Source organism: Asparagus officinalis, chromosome 2 (genome assembly GCF_001876935.1).
Source record: "Asparagus officinalis chromosome 2, Aspof.V1, whole genome shotgun sequence".
Lineage (NCBI taxonomy): Eukaryota > Viridiplantae > Streptophyta > Magnoliopsida > Asparagales > Asparagaceae > Asparagus > Asparagus officinalis.
This window is the reverse complement of record NC_033795.1, coordinates 24,135,848-24,153,176: the sequence shown is the minus strand read 5'-3', so window position 1 is coordinate 24,153,176 and position 17,329 is coordinate 24,135,848. Positions and strand designations below refer to the sequence as shown.

General features: G+C 39.8%; 1 long non-coding RNA gene across 1 annotated transcript; it reads left to right on the top strand.

Moving 5' to 3' along the window:
- LOC109829462 lies at positions 16,700 to 17,329 on the top strand. The gene is made up of 4 exons (XR_002244021.1): positions 16,700 to 16,834; positions 16,971 to 17,073; positions 17,150 to 17,233; positions 17,304 to 17,329. It is a non-coding gene; the product is annotated as an uncharacterized LOC109829462 (long non-coding RNA).

Below are 17,329 nucleotides of genomic sequence, written 5' to 3'. Positions count from 1 at the left end.
TATCAATTATTATAATTAGAAAATAAAAAAAACCTCCTAGGTTCTAGGCGTCGGATCCAATGTCTAAGCCTCCTATCGCTTTCTATAACCTTATAAGTTATTATTTTGTCTATTTAGTATTTAAGTATGTGTGGTTTATTGTAGATCTAATCTTGCTATCTATTTTTGGTAAATTTATATGAATTTAATATGTATTTTAATCAATTATTAAAATTAAGTAATTTTAAAATACCCAAACGTCTAGGGCGCCTAGTCCGCCTAGCGCATTCTGTAATATTGATTGCACATTTAGCCCAAAGAAAGTACCAAAACATTATCGGAGAAAATACTAAACTGATAAGTGGGGTATACAAAAATTAACAGTCTAATAATTTAGCCTATAATATTCTAATTATATCAATATTTTAACTTATAACACATACAATTTCATGACTACCCATCCTATCATAACTGGTTGCATGCAGCGACCGGTTCTGAGCCCTTCGATGGGCAAGTTAAGGGGGGCAAAGTTATAACTTTGCCCCCTACTTTGCTCATCAAAGGGCTCAGAACCGATCATGCATGCGACACTACTTCAATTCCATATCTTGACAAAGTCTCCTAGTGCGAATGTACACTTGTAAGTCTGATAATTCTAGCTTATTTTAGGTTGATGTTAAGCGGTAAGCCATGATTATGCTTTCAAGTCAATTATAATTAGTCCCCAGTGATCTCCTACCAAATCATCGGTTTGGTATTTTAAAATATGTATACGCCCACACACACATGTATACATTTATATTACATAATTTATTCCTTGGTGAATTTTCTACTTTATAAGGATTTTTCTAACTGGCCATGTAACAAGCTTTGGGCCAATAGATCCTAACGCAATTAGGTTTAGGTCATTAAATATAGAGATACTCTTCAGGTTTGGCTAAACTACCAAATTGGTATTTTTATTCGACTCTGTTAGCCAGTTTGATATATTTAAAAACTCCGGCAACAAGAAGATATTTTTATTCAACCCTGCTTACCAATAAGATCATTTTCTCAAAATTCCGGCAAGAAAATTTGTTTTAACCCCCTTACCTCCCAAAATTATTAAATACATACCCAAAATTATCAAAAAAAGAAATGCATCCCCTCCCTCTCCCTCTCCTCTTCCTCCTCCTCCTCCTCCTCCTTGTCGTCGTCCTCCTCCTCGTCCTCTCCCATTCCTCTCTCCTCCGCCTCCAACACCAATGAGCGTGTTAGTTTTTTCTAATTCGAAAATATCTCTCTTGCTTTGCTCGTTAAATATTGTTTTGATCGTTACATCTAAAAATATGTTGCTATTCGAAAATATCTCTCTTGCTTTGCTCGTTAAATATTGTTTTGATCGTTACATCTAAAAATATGTTGCTATTTAGCTTTTGACGATTTTATTGATTCGTTAAATATTGTTTTGATCGTTACATCTAAAAATATGTTGCTATTTAGCTTTTGACGATTTTATTGATTATGATCTATGTTCAGGTGATTTACTTATGATCCAGAGTGAAGAGAAAGAGATGTATTTCTTCTCCCCTAGACATCCAACACACATAAGCTCTAAAAGGGTTAACCGAACTGTTGGTTGTGGATTTTGACATGGGAGTGCAGGTGACACATGGATTATGGTTGGAAGTGAAGTTATTGGCTGTTGTGTGCAACGAAAATTTCGGTAGCACCTCGGCGCAACAACAAGAGAGTTAGGTCGCAATAATAATTCCCGTTTCACAAAAGAAACATGAACCAAAAGTAAAATATCTCAACAAAGTGATATATTAGCTCTTCCTCTCATCAGTACTAAGATTGACCTGTCGAGGGAACCTAAATAAGCTATTACAAACCATACAAACAGCGGGACAACCAATTTTACGTGGTTTGGCAAATTAACGACGTCCACGGGACAAGGAGGGGGGAGATCTACTAATAGAGAGAGAATACAAATAGGGTTTACAATCACACAAAGTAAACCCTCACACAAACTCTCAAATCTCTCACAAAGGGGATGCTCAAACTCTAAAAAAAACAGCTGTCTGTTTTCTCTTGTTGCACGCAGCCCAAAAAGAGAACTCTACGACGTTTGTCCTCTGCCTGTACAGCCACCGAAAAATCTCCTCTGCCAAGAAAAAAAACTCACAGCCGAAAAAATCCTTGCACCAAACCCTAGAATAGACTATCGCAAGGTATTTATAACAATTCGGAATCGGGCCTCATGTTCACGTGCTTTTTTGCTTTGCTCGTGGCCCCCACACGCACGTCCTTTGCTTCATTCACGTGGTTGCTTCATTCACGTAGTGGCCCCCCATGTTCACAATTCTCCACCTCGGTAAAGTTTTCCCAAAACTGAGCCGACACCAAAGCATCCAAATGTCCCACTTATTGTGTCCAGTACGTCGTGAAGTTAATACACGACAACGGACTCAATCCATAACAAGTCGTGAACCCGAATGAGAGTCCAAACAATCTCACCCTTATCAATATCAACTAATCTAAACCGGCTGCATCGTAAAGACTGCCTACATATCCTCTTATCTAAGGAATCAAGCCTCACGTAGTTCACCCAAATGGCCGTCAACGGCCTCAACAATCACGAATATGCAACAAGTTTCGACAATGATCAAACTTGTTGCTCGGAACCACCTTTGTCAGCATATTTGCCGGATTATCCTTTGTGTGGACCTTCACAATCTCCACATTGCCATCTTCAAGAACATCCCGAACGAAGTGATAACGAACATCAATGTGTTTCGTCTTCGCATGAAAAACCTAATTCTTCGCCAAATAGATAGCACTCATGCTATCACAATAAATAGTGACAGACCGCTGCGATATACCAAGTTCCTCTAAAAGTCCCCGAAATCAAATAGCCTCATTCACAGCCTCCGTAATCGCCATATACTGCCTCCATCGTAGACAAAGCCACCGTCGACTGTAAGGTACATCTCCAACATACCGGCACACGGGTCAAAGTGAACACATACCCCGTCATAGATCGGCGCTTATCCAAATCACCGACATAATCAGAATTAATATAACCAATGCATAGCTGCCCACCTGTAGTGTCTCGCTCATAAATCAAACTAACATTGAGCGTACCTCGAATGTACCTCAAAATCTATCTCACGGCATCCCAATGACCCACTCCTGGATCGTGCATGTATCTCGAAACCATGCTCATCGCCTGTGATAAATCTGGTCTTGTACATACCATCGCGTCCATCAAGCTCCCAACCGCACTCGCATATGGAGTCTTTGACATCAACTCTCGATCTTCAACTGTCTTCGGTGAAAGATCAACTGAAAGCTTCAAATGGGCTCCCAATGGTACACTAACTAGCTTCATATCCATGCTAACATGAAATTACTGTAGAACCTTCTTCAAATAAGCCACCTGTGTCAAACAAATTCTTCCCTTCTTCTTCTCTTTGTCGATCTCCATCCCTAAAATGCGCTTCGCCTCACCGAAATCATTCATCTCAAACTCCTTTGAAAGCTGTGCCTTCAACTCATCTATTGTAACAACCGTAAATTTTAATACGTATTTAAATAAATTTTTCTAGTATTCAAAATATTATATTATATTTTATTAATACTTTTCCTAATTTTTGGAATTTTCTGAGTTTTCAAAATAAATAAATAATAAAATATATAGTCTTGTATTTTAATTCCGCTAAATATTAATTTACGGTTTAGTGATTTTTATATATAATCATTTGGTGATTAATATTATTAATGACATTGTTATTATTGATGTAGTATATAAATATTAATAAAAAGATTTTTGGTTGATTATTAATTATTAAAATAATTCAGAATATTAGTTGAGATTTTCGAATTTTTCCCTCTCTTATTTTCTCATTTGAATTATTTCCTAATCCCTCCCAAATCAATTTCTAATCAACTTGTAAACTCATTCCTTTTTAATTCCGAAACTTTCTCTCTCTCCATATATTTTGTCAACCTTCTCCGTATCAAATCCTATCATATTTTTTTTATGCACAAAATCTTCCCTATCTTTCAAATCTCAAATTTTTCCATAATCAAATCTTTTCTCTCTCCAAAGTTTTTAAAATCACAGCCAAATCTTTTATCTCCCGTACTCCCACTATAAAGATATACATATAATACCTAACCCTAACCTAACCTAACCTATATATATATATATATATAGGTTCTCTTCTCTTTCTTCACGTGAACAACCCAGCAGTCACCCTCATCCTTCTCTTTTTCCTTCGTTCCCAGAGAGCGCCGCCAACCCACCTCCTCCCTTTCTCTCCCTCGTGTCGTTGAACAGTCCTCGCCGGAGCTCTTCCCGAGTTCGCCGTTGCGCTCCTCCGCGTCGGATCCGATCTGCATCGAGGCAAGATCTCGCATTTACATTTGTTTCTTAATTAATAATTCATGTCGTAATTAATATGGTGATTAGATGTAAATAAATTATTTTATGGATAATACTGTGTTAGTATGATGATTACATTTTTGAATATCTACGTGGAATGATGATTGCGAGCGTACCATGAAAATTAGATTAATAATGTTTTTAATTGTATTTTTAAGAATTTCGGACATGAAATGACAAGTTATGAATTAAAATTTGAATTTACGATATTTTTATCGGAAGGAAATTAATTAAGGAAAATTTATAAAATAGGAAAATATTATTTTCATGCCGAAAGGAATTATTATATTATAGTATATAAATCCTTGTTATTTTAATTTAGTTGTTATGAGAAATAGTTTTAAAGAATAATTTTGGGAAAAGAATATTATTTTTATGATAGTATGACTGATCGTCGTAGAGCGTGACATTTCATGTGCAAAACGACATCGGTTTCTAGTTTTCTTTTTACCGTATTACTAAATGAGAGAATACGTAAGTGGGGATAATTTATATGAGAAGTTCGGACATTCCAGTGGTAAGATGATAGTGAAGCTTCCTCGTTTTTACATTCATGTCGTAGTATTTTGTTTATACATTTCATGATCATTATAGTTTTCATTTCTACTTCATAAAACTGCTTAATTATGTTTAACATGTCATTCTATATTCATGATCTGTTGAGTGTTAAGAACCCTAGTAGTTCATGATTTAGTAGCCTTGAGCGTCATGAACAGACTTAGTGACATGTGTGAGTTAGGCGGTGAACCCGAATTTCCAAATGAGATTATGATTAACTTAGAAAAACGAGAAGAGTTGGGATGGGGAAGTCCTTGTTCATGTGATCGGATATAACTGTTGATGTATCTTCCAGACTCCCCCATGATCCAGTGTAGCTTGGGGTTAGTTTGTTGGGTCAAAGTGAAGCCAGTGTAGTCACTTTGGTCCGTGAATTGAATATTCACCCGGGTTTAACTTGAGTTCGAACCAGGTTGAAAACGGATTACGTGTAGCCCTCTGACCGATCCAGTGTAGCGGCGTATTGGGTATACGTAGAGGATTTGTGAACAGTCAGATATCCGGTGATATGAGTACCCTGACGTACACCTGTTTTCTCTGGTGTACGTCAGACTTAGGAGACGGACAGGTCCAGCTAGATGTTGATGCAGAGCCAGTGTATGCCGAGCCAGAGTATCCTGCCGATGGAGTTGAAGAACAAACTGAAGTCTAGATGTGTTTTCCACTGTAGTAGCTGATGAATATTAGAACTCGTCATCTTTTTATTCTTTAGTTAATGTCGGATTTTCGTATTTTTGGCAGTATTTTCTTTTATTATGGACTATGTATTTTATTTCTGTCTGGACCTGTTTTGTAATAAGGGCATGTTTGACCCATATTTTTATGTCTGGGATGATTTGCTATGGATGATATGTTTATTTCTTATTCTGGATTGTCTTTATATTCTTGCTATTGTGATCGGGGACCTGTGATTGAGATTTACGTATTTGACGCTTAACGTATTAGATTGAGAAGAAAAGAAAAAGAAAGAATTTTAATAGTGTATATTTCTTCTCAACCTAATACGTCGCGGACTTGTTCACATCCCGATTCCTGGGTATTTTGGGAAGCGGGGCGTGACATCTATAGCAGATCTGGAAATAGAGGCAACCAACATGTCATCGATATAAAGTACAAATAGATGTACACACCTCCTTTTAACTTACGAAAATATACGCAATGATCAAATTGGCTCCGAGTGTACGAATGACCAAGCATAAAACCATCGAATCGTCTATACCACTGTCGAGGAGACTGCTTCAAACCGTATAGCGATTTTTTCAATCTATGAACCAATTTTTCTTTGCCTGTAGCTTGGAATCCCAATGGTTGAGTCATATATATTTTTTCATCAAGATCACCATGAAGAAATGATGTATTCACATTAACTGATCTAACTCCAAACCATAATGTGCCACCAAAGCTAGCAAAATCCGAATCGAAGAGTGCTTCACCACCGGAGAGAAAACCTTATTATAGTCAATACCTTCCTCCTGTGCATAGCCCTTCGCAACCAACTTAGCTTTGAACCTCAATAGAGTGCGCTCAATGCTCTCCTTCATCGTGTATACCCACTTGTAACCAATTGCCTTCCGCCCCTTTGGAAGCTCAACAAGCTCTCACGTATCATTCTTGTGAAGAGAGTCCATCTCCTCTTACATAGCTACCTACCACGAATCAGCTTCCGAACTCTGCTCGGCCTCTCTGAATGTAGTAGGCATCATCTCATCGATACTCTTCACCGGAAGTGTATACACAACTGTGTCGGCATACCATGTTAGCATCCATATGTCTCTCCTCTGTCTCCGAACCGTAATAGAATCCTGAACCTGAGCCGTCGGTCCCTGATCCTGCACATCAGTACCTGTATCCTCCGTGTCACCGTCGTGCTCGCTTGGCGTCACCTCAGTCGGCACTCTTATGGATACTGCACCATCTGGACACTGTGAAGCTACATCGATCTCCACCACCTGCGATATCTCCTCTGTCGGGTTGCTCTCTACCTTATGAGAGCTGGGAAGCTTTAAGATAGAAGCCTCATCGAATGTGATGTCCCTACTCAGCGCAATCTTTCTATCAACTGGATCCCATAGCTTGTATCCCTTGACATCACGCTTGAATCCTACAAATATGGCCTTCCTAGCTCGAGTTTTCAATTTATTTGTTCTCACATGATAAAATGCAGGGCACCCGAATACCTTGAGCTGGTCATAATCTCGTGCTGGCTTTCCCGACCACATCTCCATAGGGGTCTTCCCCTCAATCGCAGATGAAGGCAGCCTATTAATTAGGTGGCTCGCATATGTAAATACCTCAGTCCAAAAGATCTTCTTCAAACCACTTTGCGATAATAAACATCAGACCTTCTCCAGCAAAGACCGATTTAACCTCTCTGCCACCCCATTCTGCTGCGGTGTATGACTAACCGTGAAGTGCCTCTCTATGCCCTCGTCTCGACATAGCTGCAAAAAGGGGTCTGATGTGTACTCGTCGCCGTTATCGGATCGCAACGTCTTGATCTATCTCCTAGTTTGCAGTTCCAATCTCTTCTTCCACTCTATGAATATATCTAGGACTTCACTCTTCTTTTCCATGGTGTACACCTAACATCGCCTAGAATAGTCATCAACGAACATAACGAACCAATGTCGACCACCAAGTGATGCAGTCTTGGTGAGACCCCAAACATCTGTGTACACATAATCCAGGATGCCCCTCGTCCTATGAATGGTCGTCCCGAACTTCACCTTCATCTTCTTGCCAAGAACACAATGCTCACATAACTCAATTTTTTCACTCTTAGCTCCCTTCAATAGCCCCTGCTTGCACAAAGCCTGCAATGACTTCTCTCCTGTGTGCCCCAACCTATAATGCCAAAGCCTTCTCATGTCCGCCTCTGAAATACCTGAAGCAACCTGGCTAATTTCAGTGCTCCCCTTCAAATAATATAAGTTTTGATTGCGGACTCCCTTCATCACCACCAAAAATCGTTTAGTAACCTTTGCTACAACGTCTTCAAAGGTCACCTTGAATCCTTTTGCCTTCAAAGATCCAACTGAGGTAAGATTCTTCTTCAGCTGAGGAACAAATCTTACCTCCTTCAATTCATGAACTACTCCATCGTGCATCCGGATCTGCACAGTACCTATCTCACAAATACCACAGAATTGATCATTTTCTATGACTATAACTCCCCCATCGAGCTTCTCAAAAGATGCAAACCAATCTCGCCTAGGGGTCACATGATAGGTAATGCTAGAATCAAGCATCCAATCTGATGCATCCAAATGGTTCACCTTCAGAGTAATTAGTAGAGAAAAGCTCGAATTATCAGAATCATCATCTTTTTGCAATATTCACCTCATTAGCCTTCGGGCCCTTTTTCTTGCCATTCTCCTTCTCCTTGAGTTTCGGGCAGTCTCTCTTCCAATGTCCCTACTCCTTACAGAATACACATAGGTTCTTTGCTAATTGGTGATGGCTTCTTAACTTTGACCTTCCTCTATTACCACATTTCGGATATGAGCTTCTACCTCTCGTCTACAAGGCCTCGCCTGAAGTACTAGCACGGGAAGTCTCATTGTCCTTCCTCCTCAAATCATATTTATCAAAGCATTAGTAACTTCACTATGGCTGATAGAAGATCTTCCGTTCAACAAAGTGAGCACAAAAGTGTGATACTCCTCATCTGGTAAAGAGCTTAATAAGATAATAGCCTTGTACTCATCCGAAATCTTCTCATCAATATTCGCCAAGTCCGACAACAACTTCGTATAGTTGTTCACATGTGACGCAAGTGAGGTGCCTCTGGACATTTGAAATCTGAATAACCTACGTAGCAAATGCAACATGTTCTCAACACTCTTCGTAAGATACTTATTGTTGAGAATTTTCCACATCTTCATTATAGATGTCACCCCAATCACATCAAACTTCAGCTCCTGTCCCAAACAGAACCTGATCACCCACAAGCGTTCTTATTCATCTTTTCCCATATCGCCTCTTTATATTTTGGTGGTCTCTCATGGACCATGATGGTCTCCTCTAAGTTCTGAGCATTGAGTGCATCTTGTACATCGCTTATCCACAAACCAAAGTTGATTTTATCGTCATACTTCACCACACTAATTTTGGTGTTCTGAAAACTAACTTGAACTGTACCCGCCATCAACTTACTGCTTTCACCCTCTTCCCCCATTGCAAACTAACTCCAAGTTGTAGAGAAAGAATCAAACTTTGATAGAAATTAAGAATTACACAACTGAACCCTATATCGGATTCCAAATAGATCTCCTGTCCACACGAGGAAAGCGAAATCTCCAACAACAACTCCTAATGCTATCTCCACCGAAGCCTAGAACTCCAAGAACCAAGCTTCATATAAGAATCTTCCCCCACCTAATTTCAAAAATCATAGATCTGAAATCTGGGCTCTGATACCACTTGTTGTGTGCAGCCGAAATTTCGGCAGCACTTCAGCGCAACAACAAGAGGGTTAGGTCGCAATAGAAATTACCGTTTCACAAAGGAAACAAGAACCAAAAGTAAAATATCTCAACAAAGTGAGATATCAGCTCTTCCTCTCATCAGTTCTAGGACTGACCTGTCGAGAGAACCTAAATAAGCTATTACAAATCATACAAACAATGAGACAATCAATTTTACGTGGTTCGGCAAATTACCTACGTCCACGGGGTAAGGAGGGGGAGATCTACTAATAGAGAGAATACAAATAGGGTTTACAATCATACAAATTAAACCCTTACACAAACTCTCAAATCTCTCGCAAAGGAGATGCTCAAACTCTAAAAAAATAGTTGTTTGTTTTCTCCTGTTGCACGCAGCCCAAAAAGAGAACTCTGCGAAGTTTTTCCTCTGCCTACACAGCCACCGAAAAATCTCCTCTACCAAGAAAAAAACTCACAGCCAAAAAAATCCTTGCACCAAACCCTAGGATAGACTATCGCAAGGTATTTATAACAATTCGGAATCGGGCCCCACGTTCACGTGCTTTTTGCTTTCCTCGTTTGCTTTGCTCGTGGCCCCCACGCACACGTCATTTGCTTCATTCACATGGTTGCTTCATTCACGTGGTGCCCCCCCTACGTTCACATTGGCTATAGAACACAACTGACTTTTAAGACCCGCGGGAAGGAGAAGAAGAAGATTAATGGTGATTAGATTATGCACGAATTTCACTTGCACTCTTCTTCCGATAATACAGTGTTCGGTGACATGGTATTGTGCAGAATCTACATGAAGAAGGTAAAGAAGAGTTCTCAAATGAATGAAGAGGAAGATGCTATTCCTATTCCTGGAGGTGAACAAAGAAGAGAGAAGGATGCTTGTGAAGAGAAGGCGGGTCAATGAAAATGAATCTTTGGTTTCTCATTGTAGTGAAAAAGAACATTTGTGCCTGCGAATATTGAACCATCATGTTTATTGTTGCAAGAGGACACACATGCTTTAGTATATTATTGAGATATGGAAGATTTCTCTTCGTTGAAATTGGATGTGTGTTCCATTGTTGTTAGCGATAGTGAGTTATCAGAAGCACAAAGAAGCTTGGAGCAATGGTTGATAGAGGAACTGGAACAACATAAATGCTGGATCACTGTTAACAATGAAAGCGGAAACTATAAGGAGGTGAACAATGCTGAGTCAATCATCCCTTTGTCACCATGAGGAGAGAGGAATGAGAGAGGACGGGGAGGACGATGACAACGAGGAGGAGGAGAGGGAGAGGGAGGGGATGAATTTTTTTTGATAATTTTGGGCATAGATTTTATAATTTTGGGAGGTAAGGAGGTTAAAACAAATTTTCTTGTCGGAATTTTGAGAAAATGATCTTATTGGTAAGCAGGGTCGAATAAAATATCTTGTTATCATCGGAGTTTTTAAATATACCAAACTGACAAACATGGTCGAATAAAAATACTAATTTGGTAGTTTAGCCATTCAGGTTTAATTTCTCAGTCAATTTAGGCTTAGTAAGGTGGAACCACTAGTAGAAAATCGACCAAACTAGACGGAACAAAATAGACGGAAAAAATTTCCGTCTAGTTTGGAGCAAACTAGACAGAAAATTTCCGTCTAGTTTGTTCCGTCTAGTTTGGATCAAACTAGACGGAAAATTTCGTCTAGTTTGACAAACGAGACGGAACAGTCAAACTAGACGGAAATCCGTCTAGGTTGACTAGTCAACCTAGACGGAATTTCCGTCTAGGTTTCCTCAACCTAGACGGAAATTCCGTCTAGGTTGTATGGTCAACCTAGATGGAAATTCCGTCTAGGTTGAGGCAACCTAGACGGAATTTCCGTCTAGGTTAACTAGTCAACCTAGAGCGGAATTTGCCGTCTAGGTTAAGGCAAAAACCCTAGAACCGGAAAAAAAAAATCCGCCGTCTAGGTTGCCTAGGGCAAACTATTTAGTTTGCCCAGGGCAAATGCAGCGCGCGCAACTCCGTTCCCCCATTCTCTCTGCAACCCTCGTTCTTGCTCCCGCCTCCCGTGAGCCGTCCGAACCACACCCTCCCCGGCCTCCGCGCCCCGACCACCTCCCGACGCCCCCGCCTCCTCCGGCCTCACCCCCCCCCCGCCCCAGCCGGCAGCCTGCTGCTCCCCCATCCCGACGACCCCTCCTTCGGCCACCCATCCGCTCCTCCCTTCCTCCGCTAGCATCGCCCGCCATCCTCCGGCTCCCCCCGTCCCCTCTCGGCCAGCTCCGACCCCCTCTCGACCCCCTCCTTTCGGCCCCCACTTACCCGCCCCTGCCTTATCGTGCCCCCATCCCCCTCCGCGAGCCCCCCTCCTCCAGGCCTCCCCCACCACCCATCCGCGGCCCGACCGCCTCGCGGACGCCCGGCCTCGCTCCAGCCACCCCCTTCCCTCGAGCCCCCCTTCACTTTCGGGCCTCTAACCCTTCTCACCCCTCCATCCTCCCTCCCCCCCGGGCAGCCGCCGCCTCCCCCTGTCCTCCGGCAGCCGACTCCCTCCCCCCTCCCCCCTTTCCTGAGGGCCGCCATCCCTCGCGCGCCCAATCGGCAGCCCCGGCCTCCCCCTCGTGACCTCCTGCCCCCCCTGTCCGACAGGCCCCCTCTTTCCAATCGGCTAGCACGCCCTCCGACCTCCACCCTCCCGAGCCTTTCCCTGGCGTGTCCGTTGCGGAAATCAGTTTAAAAGGTATGATTTTTCTACTGAGCTTTAGAAATTTCAATTTTATTATTAATTATTGTTGAATTTGGTTAAAAACCCTAATTATGTTGAAAAATAAACGAGTTCAATTCTGAAAATCCTAACTTAATTAAATACATGTTAATTCATTTGAACAACACTAGTTATCATTATTGAGTTTTAAACACTTATAAACCCTAACTCATTTAAGTTTCATTCGTGCTATAAGTATGTGTGATTATTTAAGTTTGTGATGTGAAAATATGTGAAATAATTTTTTGTAAAAAATAGAGTGATATATAACACATTATAAATTTTTATAATGTGTTATAATCCAATTTAGGTGAATAAAAAAATAACGTTATCCCTAGACTTCCGTCCAATAATTACATCCAATTATTTGGACTTATAATATATGATATACGACTCAGATTTGGGTAGGAGATGAAGTTTTCTCCCAAAAATGAGCGTTTATTTTATATTATAGGAATAAAAATTGGTACTGAAATTCGTAATTATTGGATCTGTCCTTCTCGGACGGGTTAGGAATATAGTAGTGCATACATCCAACTTTGTATACTTTGTATATTTTCATTCTTGAAAGTTTTGGCAGCACGTATTCGTTGTTCTCCGTGTACAATAAGCGTATGTTGTTCTGCGTTTCGGGTTATTACTGATACGCATAATAACATCCGCACAGTGTACAGGGAGAACAGCGGGTAGGTGCTGCCGAAATTTTCAAGAAATGAAAATATACAAAGTATATGAAGTTGGATGTAAGCACTACTATATTCTTAATGGATAGAAGCCTTCCTATGACAGCCGATCAATTGGTGTAATTAGTTTCTTTACATATGTTTTATATATATTTTATGTAGATAAATATTCATATTGTTAAATGATATATGAACGTATGTTTGATGTGCGTTGAATGTATAAGAGTAATGGATGTATTAGTAGTTGTGAGACTAATCGTATTTAATATTTATATATAATTTACAGATGAGGATAATTCCTGACAAGCCATGGATAGATATCCCTTGGTATCGTAGATTTCACGACACACGATACAAGGAGGGATGTGAAGCCTTCATGCGTTATGCGGAAATGAATCCGAGAAATTTAAGAAGCGGTGCTATGTACTGTCCTTGTTGTAAGTGTAGGAATTTGAAGCTGCTGAATAGAAATGATATACGTTGTTGTAAGTGTAGGAATTTGAAGCTGCTGAATAGAAATGATATACGGATTCACCTAATAAAATCAGGGTTTGATGAGAAATATAAATACTGGAACTGGCATGGGTAGGGTATCACTGAAGATGATGATCCAAATATGCATGTTGGTACGTCCGGTGGCCAACGAATAGATGACACAGAAACATTGTTGAATGATATTTTTCCTTGACCTACAGAATATGATGTTGATGATAATGTCGAGGATGATATTGGAGACAAAAGTGAAGATGATAACGAAGTTGAAGCCGAAGAGGTAGGAGGTGTCGTGAGTGTCGAAAATATTGATGATATGCATTCCTCCGCAGAAATAAAGCGAATAATGGAGCTACTAGAAGATAGTGAAAAGGACTTATATGAGGGATGTACCGAGTACTCCAGATTTTCATTTATGCTGAAACTCCTTCATATTAAGACACTTAGCGGTATGTCAGATAATTATTTTGAAATGCTTCTTGATTTGCTTCGGACTGTAATCCTTGGAGGAGAGAATAGCATACTCCAAACAACTTATCAAGCTGAGAAGATTGCCTCCGCTCTGGGTCTTGATTATAATAAGATTGATGCATGTCCGAATGATTGTATTTTGTACCATAAAGCCAATAAAGACCTTCAAGAGTGTCCGACATGTGGAGTTTCTAGGTGGAAACAGCGCACAAATTCTTCAACAAGGATTACAACGGAGACAGGGATAACACAGAAGAAAATTCCAGTCAAAGTGCTTCGACATTTTCCATTGGCTCCTAGATTGCGAAGATTATACATGAACAAGGAAACGGCAAAGAATATGAGGTGGCATAAGGATGATCGAGTAGACGATGGTAAATTGAGACATCCTGCTGATGCTTTAGCTTGGAAGCATGTTGATAAAATTTATCCTCGTTTTGCCAAAGATTGCAGAAATGTAAGACTGGGTCTATCAAGCGACGGATTCAATCCATTTGGGGTAATGAGCTCTGGCTGGTCTACGTGGCCAGTTGTATTAATGCCATATAATTTACCTCCATTGCTTTGTATGAAACAGCCGTTTATGATACTTTCATTACTGATACCCGGTAAGCATGCTCCGGGAAATGATATTGATGTCTACTTAGAGCCTCTAATTGATGAGCTAAAACAATTATGGTCTGAGGGTATTTTAGCATATGATGCACATTTAAAAGAGTCGTTTAGATTACGTGCTATTCTACTATGGACGATTAATGATTTTCCAGCTTATGCTAATCTGTCAGGGTACTCTACGAAGGGCAAGTGTGCTTGTCCTGTATGTGGTCTAGAATTTGAAGCTATTCAATTGCCACATAGCCGAAAGAGTTGTTATTGGTTTAATCGAAGGTGGTTGCCCTTGAGTCATAAGTACAGAAAATTATCAGCTAAGTTTGATGGTACAGTTGAGAAAAGAATGAAGCAGCATCAACTGACAGGTACTGAGATCGTTCAATTACTTGAGGGGTTTCCAAAAGTTGTGTTTGGGAAAAAACGCTATTCTAAATTTAACACGCTCGGAGTAAGAGATTACTTAAAGTTAAAAAAGCCATTGAAGCGTAAGCGAAAGGTCCGTAAAATGCAAGTTGAGGACGAAGCCCAAACATTACCTAGAGGATGGACTAAATTTAGTATCTTCTTTCAGCTACCTTACTGGCAGAATCTAAAAATCCGACACAACTTAGATGTTATGCATATTGAGAAAAATATATGTGATAACATAGTATCAACTCTCCTACAAGATGCAAACAAGTCGAAGGATGATCTACGGGCGCGCCAAGATCTGACTGCTTTGAATATCCGAAATGATTTGCAAGCTCAAGACGTTGGCCTTAAAAAATTAAAGTTGCCTCCGTCTCGTGTTACAATGTCAAATGAGCAGATGCAACGAGTTTGTGAAATTCTCAAATCGATAAAGTCGTCGGATGGTTACTCTGCTAACATTTCAAATAATGTCCAGGTGCAAGAGAGAAAACTCTTAGGTCTGAAGACACATGATTATCACGTTCTTCTCCATCAATTGCTCCCTGTTGCAATCCGTAACAATATGGATAAAGAAGCGTCGAAGATTATTATTGAGTATTGTGGATTTTTCAGAAAATTATGCTCTAAAGTCATAGATGTAGATGACTTTAAGAAACTTGAAGCCGATGTCCGAGTTACTCTATGCAATATGGAAGTAATATTCCCTCCTTCATTTTTTACAATTATGGTCCATCTTACCCAGCATCTTGCAAGAGAGGCTAGAATCGCCGGTCCTGTTACTTATCGTTGGATGTATCCGATTGAAAGGTAATTTACGATTTTTCTTATATTTATTAATTGTATACGCGTTTTTCAAATTACCGTGCTAATAATTAACTTTTATGATTATAAGATACTTGGGCTGCATGAAAAACAATGTTCGCAATCGAGCTCGTCCCGAGGGCTCGATAGCTGAAGGATACGTGGCTAACGAATGCTTTGTGTTTGCATCACGTTACATGCGTAAGAAGAAAACCACATCTCAAGCACCTCAAAAGGAGAGGAAGCGTGAAAAATACCCGAGATCTCTCTTAGATCAAATTCATGCATATGTGTTGGAAAACCTTGATATGTTCGAAGACTATCGAAGGTAACAAATAAAATCTGTAATATAGATGAGAAATATTCATTTTACATATAGTTTATCAATACAAACTTATATATTGTTTATATAGGCGACATCTGGAGAAGCTTAAGAATGAAACAACCGGTAGGAATGCAGCGCACAATATTCAGAAAAGACATAAGAAAGAATTTTCTGATTGGTTAAGATTTGATGTAAGTGTTTTACAATTAATTATTGAACATTCATAATATAACATCGCCTAAATATTCTCAAATTGTTTGTCTTAGGTTGAAAAATCACTTCTTGATGATACTACATTACCAGATGAAATTATTATCCATGCACAACGTCCTTATCACGAAGTGAGACGTTATAATGAGCATTTGGTGAATGGATATAAATTTCGAACGTTAGAGACCGATGATAGGAGGGTAACTCAGAACAGTGGGGTCATGGGCTTGTTTGCCCAAGAATGTTTTTCAAGTATAAGAGATCAGAATCCAATTCTAGCTGACATATTATATTATGGCCAATTAGAAGATATCGTTGAGGTAATTTACGGGTTTGGTAAACCAAAACAATGTACTTACACGATGTTCAAGGTTCGGTGGTGTCCTGCAAAAAAGCAAAAGGATCATTATGGATTTACACTAGTCAATCTTCACCGAGAAGTATATACGGATGAGAAATTCATTTTCGCAGAACAAGCTGATCAGTGCTTCTATGTGAAAGATCCGAATGTCATGTATGATTGGGTGGTTTTGTACAAGGAGCCAAGATCTGTTGTTCTTCCTAATAACAATGAAAAAAATATTGAAGAAAGTGAAGATAATTATAGTGAACCAATCGGTTCATCTGATGATGTTTGGCAAGAATTCTCTTACGCACAGAATGTGGCGCTGGATGTAGGTATGAACTATATATGTTACACCACATTATCGATTTTTATCTTATCATAATAAAAACAATAATGCATTTCATAACAACATATCTCATGAGCATGTATACAATTTTTTCTTAACGATTGTCTTTATTATATTTGCAGATGAGGAGGAGGATGAGGAGGCTCTTTGACCTGGAGGGTGATCGCTCACGGAGTATCACCCCAGGTAGTGGTGCTGATGATCCACTACCATCTCCGGATGCAGGTATAAAAATTAATTAATACTTTAACATGTTTTATAAATTTTTAGTTATCTAGCTCATAGTGTTCATTTGTTGTAGATGCTGGATATTCATCACCCGGCCCCTCTGATGCAGCACCAGAACCATCCCCCGACGCAGCACCAGAACCATCCCCCGACGCAGGTATTAAATATTTAATAATTGATAATGTTCAATTAAAATTTAATATTAATGATTCTTCTTTCTTATGTAGGTGCTACTTGGACCCCGACATATCCA